Below are 23,680 nucleotides of genomic sequence, written 5' to 3' on the forward strand. Positions count from 1 at the left end.
TCATGTCAAGTCTGACCTGAGCCTCTTTCTACTCACATGGAAAAAAGAAATGTCCTTCTTCTCCCAGGTGCTCATACTCTGCTCCTGGGGATAAAGACATAACAAAATCTATTCTTGCCTAGACAGTCTAGTTCACCAAATGACAATGACTGTGGGTGTTTTTGTTGATAATGGTGGTCATTGGTGCTCTAGCCTAGATCAAAAGCACTCAGGAAAAGGACCAGTATAGCAATGGAGCTGGTCACAGAGCATCCCATTCTGTTCTTGGATGATCCCACCACTGGCTTAGACTTGAGGACTACAACAGATGTCATCTTGATCCTGAGAAGGTAAGTGCTGAAGGAACATTAAGTTTTATTCACTTAATACCTGGTCACTTGTGTGTATTTTTGGTGCAGGAGATTCAGAAGTAAGCAACAGAATTTCTTCCTTGTTTATTAGAGGGAAACTTCAATTAACAAGGAACACACATCAAGAACAATGAGACAAGAGCATAGGGAAAGATGGCTGTGGGGAAGGTGGAGCACTGCTTTAAATAAATGTTCCCATAACCCGCAAGCATGTGAAAAATGAGCTGGGGATGAGTGTGTGTGGTCTGAACAGAGTGCTGAGAAGACAGAAAGCTAATTTTCTGAGGCAAAGCATGTTTAATGTGTCTTCCGAGGCCTGTCTCACTGAGCTGTGGATGGTATCTCCTTCCTTTTTATGTGTCTATGCCCTGATCTTAAATGGACACCAGTTACATTAGGACATACTAGTAATGAGGACCTATAGGTGACAGCCCTAAAGGCCTCTTTCAGGGTCCAAAAAAGAAGCTTCAACAAGTGAGGAAAAAATCTAATGATCTTAGGGTGAAGAAATGAGTCCGCTCACACTGTGCTCTTTCTATGCGTGTTTCTTGTTCTCTGGTCTCTGTTTGTTCTCCAAAGTTTCCAGTTTATATACACATACAATCAGTAATTCTCTGGCCAAAACAAGGTCACAAGGCTTGAGTCTTTCAGGGTCTTAAAGGCAGATAGGGAATGCACCAAGGAGTGACTATCAGGCTTTCTTTATGACTCACAGTGGGAGTGACTTGTAAAAGCCTCAGTGAACTCTTAAAATGAATGGGGTCAAATGAAAAGGAGAGAGATCTTAAATCAGTAGAGAAGTCTACAATGGGAAGAGGGAAATTCGTGTGTGTTATTACATTCCTAAGTGCGGCTAGGAAATAAGCTAATCAAAGAATGGATGTGAAAATATGTGTAAGGAGTTAAGAACTTGTTTAAGATTAGTGTGAGGTTAGCTTAAGACAATACTTTCCTATCTACTGGCAGGGTGAGTCCAGCGCACTCTTGTTCCCTATCTATGTGAGGGCTGTGAATCAACAAATTCAAGCATGTCATAATTCTATGTCCTTGGGCATCTGTGAATGTCTCAAATGAGAATCTTTTTCCTGGACACTAACATTGACCAACTGCCTGTCAAAGATAATTGAAGGAAAGCAGACTTCTAAGTTTCTACTGGGAAATGGAACACAGGTTTGACTGTATGACTTACTTTCACACATTGCTGGAAAAGTCATCCAGTGTACCAGTGCATAGGAGAAATTGTGCCCAATAAGTGATCAATACACTGCTAAGCTGTGGGAAGAAATCTCAAAGTTGTAATACGAGGGAAGGAGCTATGGGTTCACATAAGAAATCTACAATAAAAAATCAGCCAATTCATTCGAAAGGCAATAATTCCAATATTTAATCCTCCATCAAAATATCCATGTTTCTAGTAGGTTCATGTTCTAAATAAGAGCTGAGATCTCACTGCATAATCTTGTGGCCTGCAATAGCTCATGTTAATGGCTCCTGACACACTAGTATTCTCATTTAAACTCAATTACCTTTTAAAAGACTGTCTCCAATTATAACCACATTCTAAGATCTTAGATGTGAGGACTTCAACAAATGAGTCTTTGGAAGGACAGAATTCAGCCCTCCACATTCACAGTTGAAGAGAGGGGGTTGGTTGGGTTGGGTGTAGATTGCCTGGACCACCTGGGCCACTGTAAGGACTAAGGTTTCCATGGCAGGGGATGTGAGAAGGTTTCTGAGTTTAGAGCAGAGCATGCATCATGGAGAAGGTTATACACTTGCATCATGGGGATGTAAAAATGTCAGCAGGAGGCTGAGATATGCGGGTTCCTTAGCTAGGGAATGGTATGTTTTGGGTGTGCTTTGAAGATAGAATAAATAGGGTTATCTCTGGGGTTAGCTCTGGATGTGATGACTGAGGGAATGATTCCCAAGGTCTAAGTCCTTCACCTGGGGAAGAATAAACTAAAAGAAGTGATATTTCCTTCTTTCAAGAAAGGTGTCTGGGGCTGAAATATTTATAGGGAAAAGTGTAAGAGGTAGGTTTTTACATTTTAAAATATAATAAGAGTTTCACACTGACTGAATAACTCCAAGAACCATATAAGGACTGTCCCATTCCCATGACCTGGGCTCCTGGCTGTTGAACTTTACTGCACTCTCTGTCTGTCCTTCCTTCCCCTTGTTCTTTGTTTTGTTCTGACATCACGGTCCATCACCCTAACCACTCCTGCCTGTCTCTCCAAGAACCACATCATCCACCATTGCACCTTCCCGGTGAGGAAGTCAACACCTGGGGCCTTGTCACCTTCTAGTCTGTAGACTCCTCAGGTGTCACACCTTCCCTTTCTGTCCCCTCTCTTGTCTGCTTCAGGACACTCTAAGATCAAGTTCTTGCTCATATTCCAGTATGGAAAGCTTCTCTCTGTCCTGTGTCTCACACCATGGCTAGTCTTAGTGCATTGCATGGGGCCATCCTAAGTGTGGCTTCTCCCAGTGTTCTTGGAGTAGACTCAGGCCCTGATATGCTGTGTTCTCCTTGGTCTCCAACAGTCCTGGAAGTGCATCCTAGTGATAGAATCATTTCAATTTTTTAAATTTTATTTATGTATTTATTTATTTATTTAATGCGTGTGTGTGTGTGTGTGTGTGTGTGTGTGTGTGTGTGGCTAGCATGCATGTAGAGGTCATAAGAAAACTCAAGAAACTTGCTTTTCTCCTTCCTCCAAGTGAAGTCAGGTCTTGAGACTTGGGATCAAACGCCTTTGTCCATTGAGCCATCTTGCCTGCCTGGCTTGAATCTTGGTCATCTAACCATGCTGGTGGTTGCTGGTTATATTATATGAAACTGAAGCTTTTCCTCTGTGGTTTATGAATAGTCTTTCTGGGAAAACAGTCGGCTATTATGTCATTAGTCTGCCCCATCTCGTCTCTACCAACCAGTTGTCCTGCTGGAGTTCAAGAAGTACCCTATCATGCCCCACTCTTTTACTCCCTTTTTTCTATCTCTCCTTTCCTCCCTCACTCTCTTTCTTTCGTTCTGTTTGTCTTTTTTTTTTTTTTTTAGTTTTTCAAGACAGGGTTTCTCTGTGTATCCTTGGCTGTCCTGGAACTCACTCTGTAGACCAGGCTGGCCTCAAACTCACAGAGATTTGTAGCTAGAGTTTTCCTGCCTGGCCCACAGTCAGGACAAATCTTTGTCACCCGCCAGTCCCACAGCCGCTCGGACCCAACCAAGTAAACACAGAGACTTATATTGCTTACAAACTATATGGCCATGGCAGGCTTCTTGCTAACTGTTCTTACAGCTTAAATTAATCCATTTCTATAAATCTATACCTTGCCACATGGCTCGTGGCTTACTGGCATCTTCACATGCTGTTTCTCATCGTGGCGGCTGGCAGTGTCTCTCTCTCTCAGCCTTCCACTTCCCAGCTTTATTCTCCTCCTTGTCCCGCCTACACTTCCTGCCTAGCCAATGGCCAATCAGTGTTTATTTATTGACTAATCAGCAACACATTTGCCATACAGAACATCCCACAGCAGAGATCCACCTGCCTTTGCCTCCCAAGTGTTGGGATTTAAGGCATGTGCCACCATTGCCCTAGCCTTTCTGTTTGTCTGAATGAAACAGAGTCTCATGTAACCTAGGTGGGCCTTGAACTCCTGATTCTCCCAAGTGCTGGGGCATTACAGATTTGCCACAATACCCAGCTTTTACAAGAAACGTAATTCGTTATTGGTTCTTTGGGAGTTTTACATCATGCACCCCAATCCCACCCAACTCCCTGTCTGTCCCCCTATATCCACACTTCACCCTCATAGCACCCCATAAAGAAAAACTTAAAAAGAAAGAAAAATAAGAAAATAAAAATATTAATTAAAAATTAAACAAAACAATACAAAAGAGAGACAGCAACAACTGAAACAACAGAACAAAAGAAAAACAAACACTTCACTTCTATCAACTGCAGGATCAGTCCCTACATGTGCTACAGCAGGTCACAGATGGGGTAGATGTTGGGTTGGGCAAACTCAAAGCCCTGGATGTATGCCTGGGTGGTAGCTGTGCTGGTCAGTCCAGGACACATATGCTACCATACCCAGCTTTTATAAACGTATTTTCAAAGAGTTTTAAACAGTGTTTTGAGTTATCGGTTCTCCTAACAGAAGATATGACTCCCTGAAATGGTAGTTCAGCTTATTTTTTCCTATCTTGGAATTAAACCAACAATCAAATCCCAGGTTTGCCCCTCACTAACTATGACCCCTTGGCCTGCTGCTTGATCTTTTAAGCCTTATTAACAAGAAGTGGGAAATTGTATTGACATGCCTTATGCCGATATTGTGAAATTTGAGATGAGGTTCTTGCTGAAGGGTTTAGAAGGGAGAACAAGTGGTTAGTAATATGAATAACATTATGAGAACAATGAAAACCAATTCCTGAAGAGGCAGAAAGTGAAAGGGATGGAAGGGAATTACAATCATAGTTGTAATCTTTGCTCTGTCGTGGGTTCTCAGGCTTGAGTGAACCTGCTGATCACTGGGCTGCCTGTTCATGATATGGATTCTTTACACTGACTCCCAGATATTCTGATCCAGTGTCTAAAAGACTATGCAGGGATCTATATACTAACAATCGAGTGGACCCCAGACTACTGCTGTCCCACATTTTAGAAGTCCTAATCTTTTAAATAAAAGCTTGGAGCTTGTTTTCTCTATCAGGTGCATAATATAGTGAGAGGAGATGTTTTTAAGAAAAACTCAAGCTGAAATGGGAACAAAGAGTGTACCTTCAGGAATAAAGTATTTTCTTGAGAATTTCAAGTTTTTAATGTCCAGTGACTTATGATTTTTCCCTCTTTGAACTTAGGATGTCTATGAGGGGACGGACCATCATCTTCTCCATTAATCAGGCTCAGTACTCCATCTTCAGATTTTTTGATAGCCTCACCTTAGTGGCCTCAGGAAAAGTCATGTATCACGGGCCTGCACAAGAGGCGCTGGAGTACTTCACATCCGCAGGTATGGCTGGCTTTTGCTGTGAGAGCTCCTTCATTCTCAGGATCTAGGAAGAGAACAGGGTTTCCCAGGAGTACTGCTTGACCCTCATGCAGACTTACTGTGTGTTTGTTTCTCCATTTTAAATACCTTTGGTTAATTTGGTGACAGGATTCTGTTAGTTGTGTAGCACGGCTTGTTGTTCTGATCTCTTTTCTTTCTGCTGTCCTGTCTCATGCCTGTGTTACAGTATTTTTCCTGAGCTTCTTGTTCTGTTTCCCAGTTGTGGTGACCCTCTTAATTAACATACTGGCTCAGGCCCAGTTATCTGTCACTGGAACAGCTTTGGAAAGCCCAGCATCATCCTGTTCTTGTTCAGGTAGCAGATGGTGGTTTTCAGTTTTCTCCTGGTGTGGTCTGACTCTGAGGAGCTGTGGAGATGATACTTAAGTCAGTAGTAATTTTGCATTTCCGGTTTAGGCAATGATTGGGGGATAGAGTGGCTTAAGTCTGGCTTCTGTGGACTCATGTTTTTCATCTACCTGGTTTTTTCAGAGTCAGATGGGATGAAAACATATTTTGTAATGGTTCATGCTGTCAGTTTCATCTTAGAGAAATATGAATATAGTTATGGAAGATTCTCTGTGACTACAAATATAGGTTTAAAATATTTGCTGTACAATACTCTTTGTTTTTGATTAATCTTGGTCATTTAAAAAGGTGCAAACATTTGTGAGTCTATGGAGTCCAATAAAAATTTAGGCCAAATTCAAATGATTCTTTCACAGGAAGAGTTCACATATCTATGTCTATGTCCAGCCTATGTCTAGTTCATGTCTATGTCTATGTATAGCCTATGCCCATGTCATGTCTATGTCTAGTCTAGGTCTATTCTGTGTCCATGTCTAGATTTGTCTATGACCATATCTGTGTCTAGTCTATTCCTATGTTTAGTCTATGTGTATGTCTAGTTGTCTTTGTCTATGTCCTAGGTTATGTCTACTCTATGTCTATGTATTGTATATGTTTATGTGTATATGTATGTATAGCACCAACATACACATGTATACAATAGGCAGTGAAGCAGAGATTGCTGAACAATTATGGGTATATATATATTAGGAAAGGGCAAATTAGTGGGGGAGGGACAAAATAGTAATAAATTTGTTGTAGAATATTATTTCAAGCTTTGTTACTTTTTTTTGTTTTTTAATGTTTATTTAATGATGCGAAGATGTGCTTGATTAAATAAAATTCACCTGCGGTCAGAAGGCTGAGTCAGCAACTAGCTGAAAGGAAGTGGCAGAGAGGAGCCAGGTGAAAAAGGATTTATAAGGACGGGCGAGAAGCATGAAGGCTTTTTGGAAGATGCCAGCAATGAAGAGGTGAGGTAATTGCTATTCAGCCTCTGAAGAGCAGAATTCCACCCTAACCTTTGAATCTTGAGTTTTTTAGAGGGACAAAGGTTTAGTTAAGTTCCCTTCCTACCTTTGCAAGAGTTGGAGCCGGAGGGAACAGAATTCCCTCTGGCTCAGGCCCTTGGAGTCTCACTGCTACTCGTGGTGGAGTTGCAGTTGCTGATTTGGTTAGCTGTGGCTTAAAAGGCAGCAACAATTTAAAAAAGGACAACAAGAAAACCTTTAGACTACATTCCTAAAGGTAGCCACCAAGGTCTGTTCCCTTATTTGGCCACTTCTTCCTCCTGAAGTTGACTATCAAGGCCCAGTTATCAAAATATTGAAGTCTAGCAATCAAAAGTCCCCTTTGGCTCACTTAATTAACATTCTCGGTTAAAATTAAACTCCTCACCCTAACAGGAGGGTCCCCTTTTGCCTTTATAACCCACCTTTGCCCACGAGCCATGCCTGCCTCCTCCTCTGTCCTTTGTTCTCTGGGACAAATAACCTTTCGCCCTCTCTCTTACCCCTTTCTCCTCTCCCTTGTTACCTTCCTTTTTCTGGGGCAAATGAATCTCCTTTGTGCTGAGAACTTGATCTTGGGGGTCCTGAGCAGATATTGATCTCTTACAGCCATCTTATAGTAAAAGCAAATGAGGTTCATTCCTGTTTATGATTAACCCTGTTTCTCAAAATTGGGCTATGCTTCATTTTGGGTGCCATATTGTTGCTGTGTGTCTTGACACGAGTGTGTGGGTTCACTCAGGTCCGTGGAATGAAGACTCAGAAGCATCTTAAGAATGAATCTAGCCTTTCATGACTGCAGGGGGGGTCCAGCCTCGAAGGACTGAAACACTTTCCCTCCAACCTAGGGCATTTTTGTTTCTCTCTAATTACAGATTACCCAGTTAATTTCCATACCTTCAAAGCAACCTGAAAGGAGCTCCTAGAGATAAAATGCCAAGTGCAAATTACTTGATTTCTCAGGTACCACGATTTTCCTGGTTTCCTGAATCAAGTTTTGCATAGGCCTTTGATCCTTGGAGGACTCTCTGATCCTTGACTCTCAGACAAGATTCACATAGGGTGATCAGAGAAACAAAAGATGTGGCTAAAAAAGGAAGGATTAGGACCAGGTGCTACTCTTTGGAGCCAGGCCAGGGGCTCAACAGGATTGCAGCCACAAATTGTTGTTCTTTGTTTTTGTTCTTTTGGGAGGCCTGCCACCCAGCTCCCAAATAAATCACAGAGGGAGGCTTCTTCTTAATTATGAATGCCCAGCCATAGCTTGGCTAGGTTTCTAGCCAGCTTTTCTTAATTTAAATTATCCCATCTACCTTTTCCCTCTGGGCTTCTCCTGTTCTCTTACTTCTGTAAATCTTACTCTTACTCTGTAGTTGACCATGCAGCTGGGTGCCTGGCCCCTGGAGTCCTCCTCCTTCTCTGGCTCCTAGCTCTCTTCTCCCCCTTTCATTTTTTCTTCCCACTATACACACTCTGCCTGCCAGCCCCGTCTACTTCTCTCTCCTGCCTTACTGTTGACCATTCAACTCTTTATTAGACCATCAGGTGTTTTACACGGGCACACTAACACGGCTTCACAGAGTTAAACAAATGCAACACAAACAAAAGTAACACACCTTAAAATAACATCCCCCGACAGAAGTTGGTAGATTCTGTCTCTCTTTCCCATCCCACTCTCTAAAAGAGGGTCCTCAGGTTTGTGTTCTTGCCTACCTTTGTAGATTACCAATATGATTCCCACAACAACCCTGAGTACTTCTTTCTGGACATCATTAATGGAGGTTTCTCTGCTATATTAGACACAGAGGAAGATGGCCATGAAGGTATGTGAGTCTTCTAGAGTCACAGGTTTTCGACTGATTTCATTAAAACACATCCATAAGTCTTATTAGAATATAACTGTGTATGCTAATTAACTGTCCTGAAATTAGCTAATTGCCATTGCTGTTACTTAGTACTGGGTGTTTTTTTATTTAATTTATAAAAGAACATTTATATGATATTGTCACAAGGGAAATTTCTGTTAAAAAGTAAATGTAATTATTTGTCATATTATTCTTGTTATTATTTTGGATAGAGTTTGCTCATGTAGCCAGGCTAGATTTGAATGTGTGCTCTTTCTACCTCACCTCCCAAGTGTAGGTACTACAGGGCTATGTCACCATGCCTGACTTTGTTTATCACATTTTAAAAACAAGGTACTTGGCAGTTTATACATTTGCATATACATTCTCATGTGTCAAAAAGCAAGGACCAGACTTTTATGTTAAGAAGTATAGATCTATAGGGAAGGAAGACTTTGTTAAGACATGGGGTTTGGATAGGAAAAGGCCATTCAGTTTTCTGTATCCAGTAGTCAAGTCAGTTAGGGACACTTTTCTAATCTGTAAAGGAATTACACAGGAGTAATTTTATTATGCTCAAACTGTGGTGGGCTGAAGATGAAGGTCAGCTGGTAGAATGTTTGCCTAGCATGCACAAAGCCTGGAGTTTGGTTCCCAGCAGCACATAGCTGTGTGTGCAGTGCATACCTGTCATCACAGCACCTGAGACAGACACAGGAGGGCCTGCAGAAGTTTAAGGTCACCCTTGGCTTCATATCAGCTTTGAGGTCAGTGTAGGGCACATGAGACTGTCTCAAAGAAAAACTGACACATAATTTATGTTATTCATGAAAAGTGTCTCAGAAAAATCAGTTAAATTATTGTCTGTTTCTTGTCTTTATCCACTTTTATCCCAAAGCTGACAAATATACAGAACTTTCTAGGAGACGGCACCAAGTCACAGAAAAATTAGTCAATATGTATGTACAGTCCTCCTTATACAGAGAAATGAGAACTGAGCTGGATCCACTCTTGGGGGAACAGAGGGCAGGGAGGAGCTCGGCCTTGGAGGAGATCACGTATGTCACCCCTTTCTAGCATCAGCTTGGGTGGATTATCTGTCGTTCATTCAAACATTTAAAGGATTTTCGACAGGACACTATGACTCAGGTAACCTGATGAATTATTTTAGTTGCATTGTGAAAAACTCAAGCGGAAACAATTTGTTTCTGAGTCGGTGTACTTCAGGGTCACATTTATCTTCTACTCTGTTCCATGTGTTTGTCCTCTCCACTCGGCATATGGAAATATTCAATAAAACACAATTAACTTTTCACTTAGGAAAACATTTTTAGTGGTTGTTTTTTATTTAGAGGAACTATAATGACTAATCCCAGTAGGAAATTGAATTCAGGGAAGGCAACAAGAAATTCAGCACACCTGGGAGTTCCTCATACCTGTCTATTTTAATTCACCAGTGCATCCTACAAGTTCAAAGTCCAGGAATGAGGAAGGGAGTCAAAGGCTTCTGTCCTGATGTAACTTTTAATAGAGGTGGATGGATGGTAACTAATAAACAGATAAAATTGTAGCATGTCAGATGACAGAATGGACTCTGGAGAAAGTTTCAGTAGGAAGGGTGGAGGTGACTGGGGAGGGAAAGGGGGTTGGTCTGTGGTTGAAATCATGGGATGAGGAAACAGGGCCATTGATCCCCTCTGAGGGAGCCTGTGCATGCACTGCCTGAGAGATGAGCCCATTGCAGAGTGCTGTTCCTTATTGGAGTCCAGTGTGAGAGCAGAAGCCACTCAGAGTGCAGTTCACACACAGATAGTGACTGGACTGAACAGTGCTCTTCCCTGTCAGCTGACTGGGAACTGGGAGGAAGTGAGGTTCTACTTTTCTTTAAACCGGCTCTGTAACAAGGATCATCATGCCTGAAGATTTTCTGTTATTTTAACACAGAAATGTGGTTCTTCCAGCTCATTTGGGCCATCACTTATTCATTCATATTTATTTCATGATGTTGAGGATTCTGTTGTGTTAGTGTTTGATCCTGGGGCCTCAGCCATGAGAGGGCAATCACTCTACCATGGACCTACATCCCTGTAAACCAGAACTTATAGTCAGTTCTGCTGTTAGTGTGTTGTTATTTTATTCTCAGGAATTTAGTTTCTGTTGAACATTGAAAGGTCGTGTGTTGTTGGCTGTAATGAAACACCACTTACTTCTTAACACGTGTGCTGCCCTTTTCATATTTCAATGCTGCTTCCTTCCCTGCATGTATGTGAATATTCTTACCATTTGAGTTGTACTGTCATTTGCTCCAGACACTTTGGCCATTTACCTGGGCATTTATGTCATAAAAGAGGCATTTTTGTGTCCATTTTTTTGGGGGGTGGGGAGTTTCAATATGATTGGAAAAAAGTGAGTTAAATTCATCAAATTGGGTTACTCATTGTTCAACAGTGAGGCAATATCATGAGATGAGAAGTGTGTGTGTGTGTGTGTGTGTGTGTGTGTGTGTGTGTGTGTGTGTGTGTGTGTGTTAGCAATGCTAGGAATTGAGTGCTAAATTTTTAAATTATTTACTTTTTTATGTATGGGTATATTGCCTACATGTATATCTGTACATCATAGACATGCCCATGGAGGCCAGGAGAAGGCATCAGATCCTGTAGAACTCGGAATTACAGAAGGTTGTTAGGGGCCATCTGGGAGCTGGGAACTGAATCCTGGGTCCTCTGCAAGAGCAGCAAGTGCTCTTAACTGCTGAGCCTTATCTCCAATCTCTAGGATTTTGGTTTCTAATTTATCAGGTTACATGGAAGGATGCTTTCCCTTAGAACATAATAGTCTACTTTTAAAACATCATCAGAGGAATAATAGTTAGATTTTTTTCAAATAACTTACAGCATTATGTAGCCTCAGACCTTTGTTAAGTGAAGCACTTTTTAAAGCCATTTTAACCCAAACCAAAGCAGTGCAGGTCCTTGTGACTGTCTGCACAGACCGAGTGGATGGAGGTAGATGAGGGTCTGCAGGAGTTGGCAGCTTAGATGAGACTTGAGCACAGGCCGCTCTGGCTGACGTTGATGGAGCAGCAGTGACAGAGATGAGGGGCAATGGGGCATCAGGTGACCCAGAGGACGCTGTCTGAACACTGTGGTGACAGCAATAGTGCTCGTTCCCACACAGGCACAGACTTCCCAGAGGTGACACAGGTGAGGACCAGCTCCCCCCTTCTTAGCACACAAGATCCCACTGCTAGGAACTGGGTTGTGAGTCATTTTCAGTTTTGTTATTTGGTCTGCAGTTGAGGGGATCAGGGCTAGGTCTAGTGTATGTTGTGCAGGGCTCTGCCACTGAGCTGTCCCCTGTGAACTTGTTTCTAACTAGAGTAAAGAAAACCCAAGTTCTTTAAACCACTTGAAGTAGAAACTGCACATGTTCGCTGCACCAGAGCTGAGGTCTCAGTTCAGGTGAACACTTTGTCACTTACTTTGGTTCGTCCCCAACCTCCCCAGGCACCTGCATTCTCTCCACCTGTGTCATCCATGTTTCAGAACCTGAACTGAGCCCTTCACTGGCCGTTCCTGGTGGAGCACTGGGAGAGGTCTTAGCTTTTCCAGGGTCTGTACTGTCAGAGCCTCAGACTACAGAGACCTTAATTTTCAGTTTTACTTACAAGCAGTCTATTAACATGTGTGTTTTACGCATGAACTGTGAACCAATAGCTGAGGAGCCCCCATGGTACTGGACTAGACCCTCTGGATAGGTGAGACAGTTGTTTAGCTTGAACTGTTTAGTGGGACCCCAGGCAATGGAATCGGGTCCTGTCCTTGATGCATGAACCGGCTTTTTAGAGCCTAGTGCCTATGGTGGGATACCTTTCACAGCCTTGGTGCACGGGGGAGGGGCTTGGACCTGCCTCAGCTGAATGTACCAGGCTCTGCTGACTCCTCATGGGAGACCTTGCCTTGGAGGAGGTGGGATTGGGGGTTGGGTTTGGGGGAAGACTGGGGGTGGGTGGGAGGAGGGAGGAGAGTGAAATCTGTGGTTGTTATGTCAAATGAATAGAAAATCTCTTAATAAAACAAATGTGTGTTTATATTCTTCCAGGGACTTTGGCCAAAATATAGTGTTTATCTCACTGGAGACATCTAATTAGGAAGTCATATATCTTAAAATAATGGACAGTGTGCAGAGTACTTACTACTCCTAATGGAAGTTTGTTCTTTTCCCCATTTTCCTTTTGAAAGGCAATGATCGGAGTCATACTGGCCGTGCTTGTGGGCATCGCTTTCCGTTTCCTACGAAATGATTGTACGGAAGTCCAGGGCAGGTAAGCAAACTTGGATCCTGATTTTCAGAAACTGCTGTCACCTTTTTAGAGCTTATAAAAATCCATTAAGAATTAGAATTCGTGACAAGAACAGAATAACCATTTTATCATGTGATAGAGTATGGTGTTACATTGAAGGCTGAGTGGAAGAACTCACTTTTCACATGTGTTTGTGTGTAGATATCGTGAAACTGTACACACCACACATTTAACATTTTAGCAGTTTTAGTGTATGGAGTAGCTTCATGGTTTGCAACTATCACCACACTCTAAATATATAGTGCATTTTTTTTTATCTTCTGGAATGGAATCTCATAGCTCTGAAAGACGACTCCCCATACTACCCATTCTCAATTCCTGACATCAGCCATTCTACTTTCTGTCATTGAATATGACTAACGTGGGAATCTTGATTTAGAGTCATAAAGTATCTGTGTTTTGCTGTTGTTTTGTTTTTGTTTTTGTTTGTTTTGGCTGGCTTGTTTTCTTGGTGTAATGTCCTCAAGACTCATCAAAGTGTGGCATGTGTGTGGATTTCTTGGGCTCTGTAAGGTGTGGTGATATATTGTGTACCCTAATAAACTTGGCTGAAGATCAGAGGACAGAGCTAGTCACTAGACTAGACTAGGTCAGGCAGTGTGGCACACAGCTTCAATCCCAGCACTTGAGATCTCATGCCTTTGCTTGGGAAGCACACACCTAGGAGGTGATGTCAGGGCAGAGAAAAGTATATAAGGCATGAGGAAACAGGAACTCTCTCTATTTAGGCTGAGGATTTGGTAGAACTCACGGCTGGCTGCTCTGCCTCTCTGATCTTTCAGCTTTCACCCTGATATCTGGCTCTGGGTTTTTAATGAAAGACCATCCAAGATTCGAACAACATCTAGTGTCCAACTTGTAGGGCACAAAGTCACAATAAAGCCACTTGCCTGTGGCCTTTTAGGCTCTGGCTCAGACCTGAGCTGCGTGTGGCTGGCGTCTGCACCCCACATAGGCAGGAGTCTCTAACCCACTGGCTAAGTTTTTGTTGCAGCCTCTCTGCAAACAAACTCGATTAGTTTTTTGGGCTCCAAAAACCATAGGTGTTAGCTGCCTTTTTCCAGTTCCCTCAAGCAGATGGCTGGATCTTTGGCTTCTTCTCTCATGGTGAGTTGTGGGCTCTCCCTGGATCTCCAACTTGGGCTGCTACCACACTAGGTAGCTCCTTGAAACCTGCTCGGGCTTCTACTGTTCTACACAGAAGCAATCAGCCTCACATCTGAATCATCATTGTCAGCAGATTTGGTGAGACAATTGGGGTTTCTTAAAGGGAGAAATTAATTAAAAAAGAATTTCTTTCCCACATTAAAAATGGGAAACCTTTTTACAATGGAGGGTGTTTGGTCTCTGTTTGACTATACATTAGCAGTCTGAAAATGGAACAATTAAATGAGAGGATAATTAATGTAGATGGGATTTATGTAATGTCAAATATAAATATTATTTGTTTGATCATTTTTGTTTTATCATTAAAAAAGTTGGTTAATGTGAGTGCAAATATAAAAGTTTTAGAAAAACTTGTTAAAACAGATCATAGAGAAATTCAGACCCAGACAGAAGAATTTAAAGGAGAACCAATCTCAGCATTGCATTATATGGTTACAGAGAAACAGCCTAAGGCTTTCAAACAGCCAACCTTAATCTATCCAGTAACCTTACAGGAACTGCCAAATGTTCAAGGCTGTGTACAAGCTGACTGGACTCCTGTGCAAATGTTAGATTTGAGGAGATTCAAAGAACCTATAGTGTTATGGTATGTATTCCCTGTTTGTGAAGCAGATGCTAAACTTGTAGTCAACGTGTAATAGAATTATCCCTGAAGACTGAAGATGTGGTTACAGTACTCTTAGAGGCTGTTCCTCAATTCCAGTGGTGGAAGGATGAAGCTAAGAACATTGAATAATGAAGTAGGGCTAGAGGTATGGAAATCTCCCAAGATCAACTTCTTGGAGAGGGAGATTATGGTAATATAGAAGGACAATCTCTGTATGATGACCATACCCTAGCTTTATGGCAAATGGCAGCCTTAAATGCTTGGGACAGAATTGAAGAACTGGAAAGAAAATTGAGTCATTTACAAAAGTTATGCAGGGCCCAAAAGAAACCTTCACTAATTTCTTACAAAGGCTGTCTTCAGGAATAAATAGAATGATAGCAAATTCAGAAGCTAGACAGATAATAATTGAGTCTCGGGCTTTTAAAAATGCTAATGCACAATGCAAAAGGGTAATTAGGTTGTTAAAGGCAAGATCAGCACCTTTGGAAGAATGGATCCAAGATATAATGAATATTGAATTTCATGACCATGATGACACTTGGATAGGAGAGTGATTTCCAGAGATTTAAGGAAAATAATAATGTCAGGTAATTGTGGTAAACAATGTAACTTAAAAAGAGACTGTAAACAGGGCATTCTTAGAAACAATGTTTTCTCAAGGGATAATCCCAACAGAATGCCTCTCCCTTCTGGGTTATGAAGAAGATGTGGCAAAGGTAAACATTGGACTGACAAATGTAGATCAATAAGGGACAGACAAGATAATCCCTTTGCCACTGGGAAACTTCTTGCAGGCCTCCATGACAAATTCAGTTCAGTCCTTTCCTGCCATCATGGAAGAAACCCCTTCCCAGAGCAATTAAATAACCTAATGCCTATTGTAAAAAAAAAACAAAAAACAAAAAAAAAACATACTCCTCAGGGTGATAATATAGCAATAGAAGAGAGAACAAAAAATTCAGCAGAAACTATAATCAAAAGTGATAAAGATTAGAAAGGGACCCTCCCCAAAGTTAGGGTTGGGGAAGGGTTTAGTTTTTGTCTTTCAGGAAAATGAAGGCTAAAGAATCTCAAGAACACTGGACAAATGAGACATCTGAAGAAAAAGGACAAATCATCCAGAAAAATGGTCTTAGTTTGGACTACAAACTGCTCAGGACAGTTTCAAGATGGTCACAGTCTACTCGAGCAAGGACGTGAGATAAGCCCTGCACTTCCCCGTGATGCAGAGACTGGACAAATGAAATAGCTGCCTCTCCCAGGACTTGACATTTAACCCCCAAATTTTCTTTTCAGGATCCCCTTAAGATACCATTTTCCCCAGACAGCAGAAAGCAATTTTAAGAACACGACACCCACATTCCCAAGAGGTGGGGTGGGTGATTTTTGGTTGTTCAATGGGTTATGGATAATTGTCATTATTTAGGATGGTTGCAAGTTGTTACTGTTAATGGTCAGGAAAAAGGCTAAACAAAGGAGATTGGATTTAGGGTTCTTGTTTGAAAAAAAGAGAAAAAGAAAAAAGAGGATATAGATATGATAAGATAAAAGGTAGATTATTGAATCTACTCTGAGAAAAAGATATAGAAATGATGGATAAAGGGTAGATTATTGAATCTACTCTGAAAATAAAAGAGAGAATATGGATATGATAAGATATAAAGGTAGATTAAGTTCTTGCCTAGCAAGCACAAGGCTCTGGGTTCAGTCCTCAGCTATGAAGAGAAAACAAAACAAAAGAAACCAAAAAAGGTAGATTATTGAATCTACTTTAAAAAAGCAACTACTAGTTTTAAATATTTTATATTGGATTGGATTTTTTTATATTGTATACAAATTATGTATAGTGATACAAATTTGAGATTGATTTTGTTAGAAAATACTGTATATTTCTAATCTTGTTCAAGGTATTGTACCTATACAGTTCATTTAACAATGTAATGCAAATTGCGAGTCATTGAAAACTATTATTACTAATAAATTAATATATAAAGAAATGCAAGTTAGTAGTTAGTCATTACAATCGAACTTGTAGTCATATTAGGTATGTTTTCAAGGTCAAACAAAAATATATTTTAGATAAACAGGTCGTCTTCAAACACTTCAGAGATTAACAGGATATGGAATTTAAAATGTTTTAATAACATAGATTATTTTTCTTATGACAATGAGACATGTCTGCTGCTGGCAGCACCAATCCACTTCAGAGATGAAGGGCATTTAAGAACCTCTCCTTATGGAGTTTACTTTCATTGCGGCAAGTTAGCCATTGGGCAAGAAAGTGCCCTTACCTTGACTGCTGACAGTATGCTGTCCAAAATGGACAAGCAGAACACAAAAGAAAGGTTTGCCAAACCTTGCCAAAACAAGGTAGGAAAGCCCTTTAGTAAACCCTGCTTCACAGATGAGTCTGTCAGATATGCTAGGCCTTAGGCCAAAGATGGGTGCCCCAACATTGCTGAGAAATTTTGGGTGACTGTCCAGGCAGCCAGCTGTTTCTGTCATTTCTAATATTTTTTGGAAGTTGCTTGTTTGCACTTCCTGCTTACTTAGGTAATATTATTTCCTTCCCTGGTATCTGAGGGAGTTGAAGAATAGATAATTATAGTTTTGTTTGTTAACAGATTCAGAAAAGAAACTCACTAAAGTTGTATAAAGTGTGTAAGTTTGAAAGACATCAAAAGATAGTTTTGGGTTAGTAATACAAGTTAGGATAGAATGTGAATTAGGTACAACATTTAGACTCACCAAGATAGGATAAATAATGGAGTATTTTCTCTGACTCTGTCAAATGTTAATGGATTGGATATTGTTAATGTAATTCTTGACTGTATATATTGTATATACTTGTAGTTATTGTATATAATTTTTTTATATTAGTTATAACTTTTATTAGACAAAAAAGGGGAAATGTGGTAATATATTCTATACCCTAATAAACTTGCCTGAGGATCAGAGGACAGAGCCAGCCATTAGATTAGACATAGAGGTCAGGCAGTGGTGGCACACACCTTTAATCCCAGCACTTGAAACCTCATGCCTTTGCTTGGGAAGCATGCATTACTTTAATCCCAGGAAGTAATATGGCATCAGGAAACAGGAACTCTCTCTCTCTCTTTAGGCTGAGGATTTGGTAAAGGTAAGAACTAGTGGCTGGCTGTTCTGCTTCTCTGATCTTTCAGCTTTCACCCTGATATTTGCCTCTTGGTTTTTTGTTAAAAGATGATCTCGGATTTGAACAGCAGTAAGGCAGAGCAATAGTCCATTGTGTGTGTATACTGTGTTGCTTCCCATTCATTTGTGGCTGGAAATGTGGTTTGCTCTCACCTTTGGCTACTATGAATGATGCTGCTGAGTGTGCAAGTACATCTGTTTGAGCCCCGGACTTTTGTTCTTTAAGGTAGAAAGCTTGAGTTGCCAAATTACGGGCCATTGTGTTGTTTGAGGAACTGCTACCCTGTCTCCAACCCACTATACTATTTTATATCCTTACCAGAATAATACAAGGGCTCCAATACATCCACATCCTCACCCAAACTTATGTTATTTCTTGTTTTGAATAAGATATCTAAGAAAAAATAAATCATAATTCATTGGATAGTTTATGAAGTGTCTGTAGAACCTATTTTCCCATTTTAAATTTGAATGTTTTCTTTCCACTCCAAAATTATTTATTTCTTTACTTAGTGTGTATTTGTGTGAGGGTATGCATGTCCCACAGCATGTACATGGAGGCCAGAGGACAATTTATAAGAGCTGATCCCTCCACCACATGGGTTTCAGGATTGTACTCAAGATCATCAAGCTTGGTGGCAGTCATCTTACCTGCTGAACCATCTCACAGTCAGCCCTTAATTTTTCCCTTCTATTGAGTTATAGTTATTTTTGTTTTTGAGATATGAATCCCCCAGAAGATACATGATCCACATACATTTTTTCCCTTCTGTGTGTTGCCTTTTTATTCTTTTGTTAATGCCTTTTGTACATAAATGTTCTTAGTTTACCTATTTATTCTTTTGTTGCTTTGGTGCCAATTTTCTTGAATATATTAGGTTTCTTTGAATGTGAACATGGGGTAATAGGATGGGATTCAGTTTTTCCTGACTTGTCTTATAGATGTCACCTTTGTGGTCCTTGTCTAGTTTAAGCTATAATGTGGCTTTAAAGATATGCTTTCATGGTAAAACTTTTTAATGACTATAGCATGTGCCAAAAATTGTTTCTCATCAGGATCACAATTTTCAGAATTTTCATTCTAATTTATGTGTGGCACACCACTCTTTGTTCAACTGGATTCTGTGCTTGACACCTACAGCTTTAAGGTACCTCCAAATGGCCAGAGAGGCTTGACTATGGAAGTTCTGCTGACTTGGTGTTTGTGTGTGTATGTGTATGTGGTTTTGTGTGTTATATGTCCAGGTTTGTGTGGGGTGCACTCATGTTTATGTGGGTGTGTGCACATGTGCATGTTGGTGAGCATACGTGTATCTGCATGTGGAGGTCAGAGGTTGATGCCAGGTTTTCCTCGTGACCTTCCACTTTCTTTTTCAAGGCAGGTCCCTCACTGGATCTAGAGCTCATTGACTTGGCTAGGCTGGCTGGTCAATGAGCTCCAATCATATACTCTGCATCCTTCATCACTGGAATTACAGAAGAGAACTGTACCTGGGTACTTTTACATGGATCTTAGGGATCTGAACTCAGACCCTTATGGCTGCATGGCAGACACTTTGCTGAAAGGGCCACCTTCCCAGCTCCACAAATCTGTTTTGATGTGTGGGAACACTGACTAGTTTTGAAGGAAAGAATAAACATAAAAATCAGTTCTTCTATGAATTGCCTTCTGTGTGGATCAGAAGTTAGTCTGCAGTGAGATGACTGTTACAGATGATCCCAGGATGGAACATATTAGTGTTATACCTTAAATGTGTAGCTATAGATTGTCATTCTATAATTATTTATCTAAAAAATCAGATGAGAAAGCAGATGTGGTGTATTGGTTAAGTATAGCCAGGGCAATAAGGTTCCCTTTCTAAGTACTTGGCTTTGTTGATTAAAAACATGAAAGTAAACACAGATGTAACTCAAGGACAATTTATTGGAGACAGAGAGAGGGAGAATTCCCTGAGCACCAGGGAACAGATATGTGTGAGAATGGAAGAGTGGAGAGAGAAAAAGTTGTGCATTTATTAGAGTAAAGTTAAACAGATAAGCCTTGAAAGCAGGATTGGCTCTGTTTGGTCATGGGGCGCCCAGGTCCTGTGCTCTTTGTTTGGTCACTGGGTGCCCAGATACTCTACTCTGTTTGGACCTTAGAGGCTGGGCCACAGTTGTTACCTTACAGGCCCAGAACTTGTCATGTAGCTCAGGATGTTCAAAATCTGCAACAGTTCGCCTGTCTGCCTCCCAAGTTCCTATAGTCTTGGAGGTCAGACTTCCTGCTCTTCTCAGAGACTTGTTCACATTTTTTTCAACCCTTTTCTTTAATCTGTTCTTTGGTAGATTATGAAATGGAATTTTTCTTTAATGTAGGAGGAACTAGTGTCCAACAAGGTCCCCCCTCCTCTGATCTAGATATCTAACCACCACTGTGTACTTAGATAAAGAGAGTCACTGACCTCTGACTGTCAGATGAGAAGGTGTTATGTAGCTGGCTGTTAGGACACAATCATGCCATCTGTCTAGAGGAACCTGACATGTGTGTCCAGGAAACAGATAACTGCAGAGGGCTTTTTATTCCCCTCCTCCTGCTTACTATCCCCTATCACAGGAACACAAATTACATCTTCATAAATAAGCATGACTGAGTTTATTTTTTGAGCTCTTTGGAAACCATGCAGGAAGTTGTTGGCCTATTTTATGGATAATCATCAAGCTTTTAAAGATGTTTCTACAGTCCATGTCTGCAGTAAACTGTTGAGTAGAGATCCCCTCCACTGTTTCATGTTTTCATTCTTACTCTTCTGTAAATCAACACAGCCAACTGAATATGAAAACTCCTTGGAGTTTTATTAATCTTTATGTTTTTCTCTTTATACATTAGAAATGATTCTTGCCCATTTTGTTAGTTAAATTGAAGTGATGGCTTAGGCTGCCATGACTAATATCACAGGCTCAGTGGATTTAAAAGCAAATGTGTCTCCACACTGCAGTGGGAGAGTGTGAGGTGAGGATTCTTTCCCAGGCTCTTCCTGTCTGGCCACCTTCTCTCAACCCTCTCCTGGCAGACACTGCAATGCTGTTTTTTCCTATGATGAGGACACAGATGACATTGTGGGGCCCTATTCTCATGATTTCATCTAAAAACCAATTAACTTCTAAATTACATATTCTAGGATTATTACATTAAGGGTCATTATCCAATTGTTGGATTTTAGAGGGCACACTTTAATTAATAGATACTGCGGTGGAGACAAAGAGGAAAATACCTCATGGGACTCACACTTCCTGACCTTTTTAACAAGAACAGTTCTACATTTTCCTTCTTTTTTTAAAAAATACTTATTTTATTTTTATGTATATGAGTGTTGCCTTTGTGGTTGTATATGTACCATGTATGTGCCTTGAGACCTATGGAGATCAGAAGAGGGCAACATGTCCACTGGAACTGGAGTGACAGATAGTTGTGATCCACCATGTGGATGCTGGCAGCTAAACCTGGGTTCTTTGCAATAGCAACAACCTGTATATATATATATATATATATATATATATATATATATATATATATATATATATATATATATATATATATTTTTTTATTAAGGGGTTCTATGGGGAAAACACACTCACTGATGCAGGATAAGGTAAATCCAGTCGCATAGTCCTTGGAAAGCTGGGGACTGATCATAGACTGCTTCACACTGCCTGAACCATGCACCAGGACCATGCACCAAGAAACCGTTCAGTTCAATAGAGAGCTCAGGACCCCCTCCCACTTCCCTTTTACGAGGCCACATAGACAGGCAAGAAGCACCGCCTCTATCAGGCCAGTTAGCCCAAGGTCATGAGTGGAGCAAATTCCAACTGCAACAAGCACTCTTTACTGCTGAGCCATCTCTCCAGTCCTGCCCTTTTTTTTTTTTTTGGAAAATTCTATGCTATGTTATTTAATCTATGGAACAAGCTCCGTCGGGGGAAAAAAATCATTCTAATTCTAATGTTGAATCTGCTGTTTGCTTTTGCTTCTGTTCTCTCCCCGCAGAGCCATCCTGTTCCTCCTGGTCACAGGCTTTGAATGTATCACAAGCTTGACCACCTGGGAGCTCTTTATGATCAACTGGAATCGCTTTCTGTGAGTAGCCCCTTCACCAGAAGCAGGCATCAGGGGCTGGTGATCAAAATGATTACATTCATAGTTGGGCCTAGGATGTTATCTCATGAAATATCAGTATTTTTCCTTTTTTTCTTATTTGTTTAGTTGAAAAGTAAACAAATTATGAAAGTTTGTGTTCATCATTGTTGTGGATCCAGGTTTTGAAGTATGTAAAGAGATTACTAATATTAATGAAAAATGGATGGGAAATCTAGAGTAGAGATGACTCCTGCTCAGAGAAAGCTTCAGATTTGGGGTGTAGTCACCAGATCTCAGTGCTGCAGACCACACAGTAGTAGCTGTCTGCACAGGAAATACATCTGTCCTACAGAGAGTAGCAGAAGAGAAGGGTGTAGTGTCCTGAAGCTGCACTATGACCTCAGAGTGACAGTGTCACCTTCATAAGAACTGGAGAGAAGTCTCCATGACCACTGTCTGAGATGAGGTAGGAATGAGCTGCTTCTCAAGGAGCCAGCTTCAGAGGGGCAGAGAATCTGAGGAGAGTGGACACATTGGGCTGTTTCCCTGGAGGAGCTGTTGTATGACCAGAGTGGACAAAACAGGGGAGAGTTCTCTGATGGGGAGAATCCCAGTGAGAATGTCATCAGGATGCTGGCCTAGGGATGCTGATCCCTAAGATGGGGACGTGTATGGGAGTCAGCCTGGAGCATAGGGGACACTGTCCTGTGATGCTCCCTGTGTTATAAGTCAGCTTAGCCAGCATCTCACCGGTACCTTCTGACATAATCTAAGGGTGTATAATGTGATCTTTTTCTCTGTAGACATGAGCATACCAGTGGATACTACAGAGTGCCACCATATTTCCTTGGGAAATTGCTGGCTGAGCTGGTACCCGGGAGGTTATTACCAAGTACTATATTTACTGTTATAGTATTCAGCATAGCAGGTAAGTGACTCTGGAGGGGCATCCCACCCCCACTTTTCCCCAGGGTACTCCTGAGCAGGAGCAGTAGGAAATATTAGATAGAAATATAGCTAGAGAGAGACAGACAGAAACATAAAATAGTCTCAAGAGGGCCTGGATCCTTATCCATCAAGCCCCAACTATCTCTGCCAAAGGGCTTTTAAAGGAATGCCAAGGGGAGAAGCAAAAGGACTCCCCCCAGGCACAGCCAAGTGCAGACCATCCCAGACACCCGGCAACCTTACCTGTGGTCACATCATCTCCTTATGCAGCTCTGCTGTGTCAGGCAAACTCAGATCTTACAAGGAAACTTCTGTGGGTTCCCACAGGTCCCCCCTCTTAATTTTTTTAAAGAGCCCCTCAGGCCCTTCAGGTAGACTGAGATCTGTCTTTCTGAGTACTCAGCCTCTGGCAGGAGGGGATACTAAGCTTATCTCAGTTCTGCCCACATTTCCACTAAGCTTACAAACATCCACAGCAATCTCCATAGCTGCCACACCTCCCAGTACAGGGATAGAGGATGATAGAGATGGCATATCTTTTTTGGAATGGGTCTTAAGATGTCCATAACAATTTTAGCTGTGCCAAGCCCCTTTTCAACTTGAACTCCGATGCAAACTGCATCCAATAAACTACATCAAACTAAAAGATTCCCTTAGCTTTTTACCAAACTTTGGTTCATTAACC

The 23,680-nt window shown here is 41.1% G+C and overlaps 1 pseudogene; it reads left to right on the plus strand.

Annotated features, from left to right (window-relative positions):
- LOC128108691 (ATP-binding cassette sub-family G member 3-like) overlaps window positions 1-23,680 on the plus strand; it is a 159,554-nt pseudogene that overhangs the window by 112,700 nt on the left and 23,174 nt on the right.

This window comes from Peromyscus californicus, unplaced genomic scaffold, assembly GCF_007827085.1.
Source record: "Peromyscus californicus insignis strain IS unplaced genomic scaffold, ASM782708v3 Scaffold_13__1_contigs__length_99412109, whole genome shotgun sequence".
NCBI classification, from domain to species: Eukaryota; Metazoa; Chordata; class Mammalia; order Rodentia; family Cricetidae; genus Peromyscus; species Peromyscus californicus.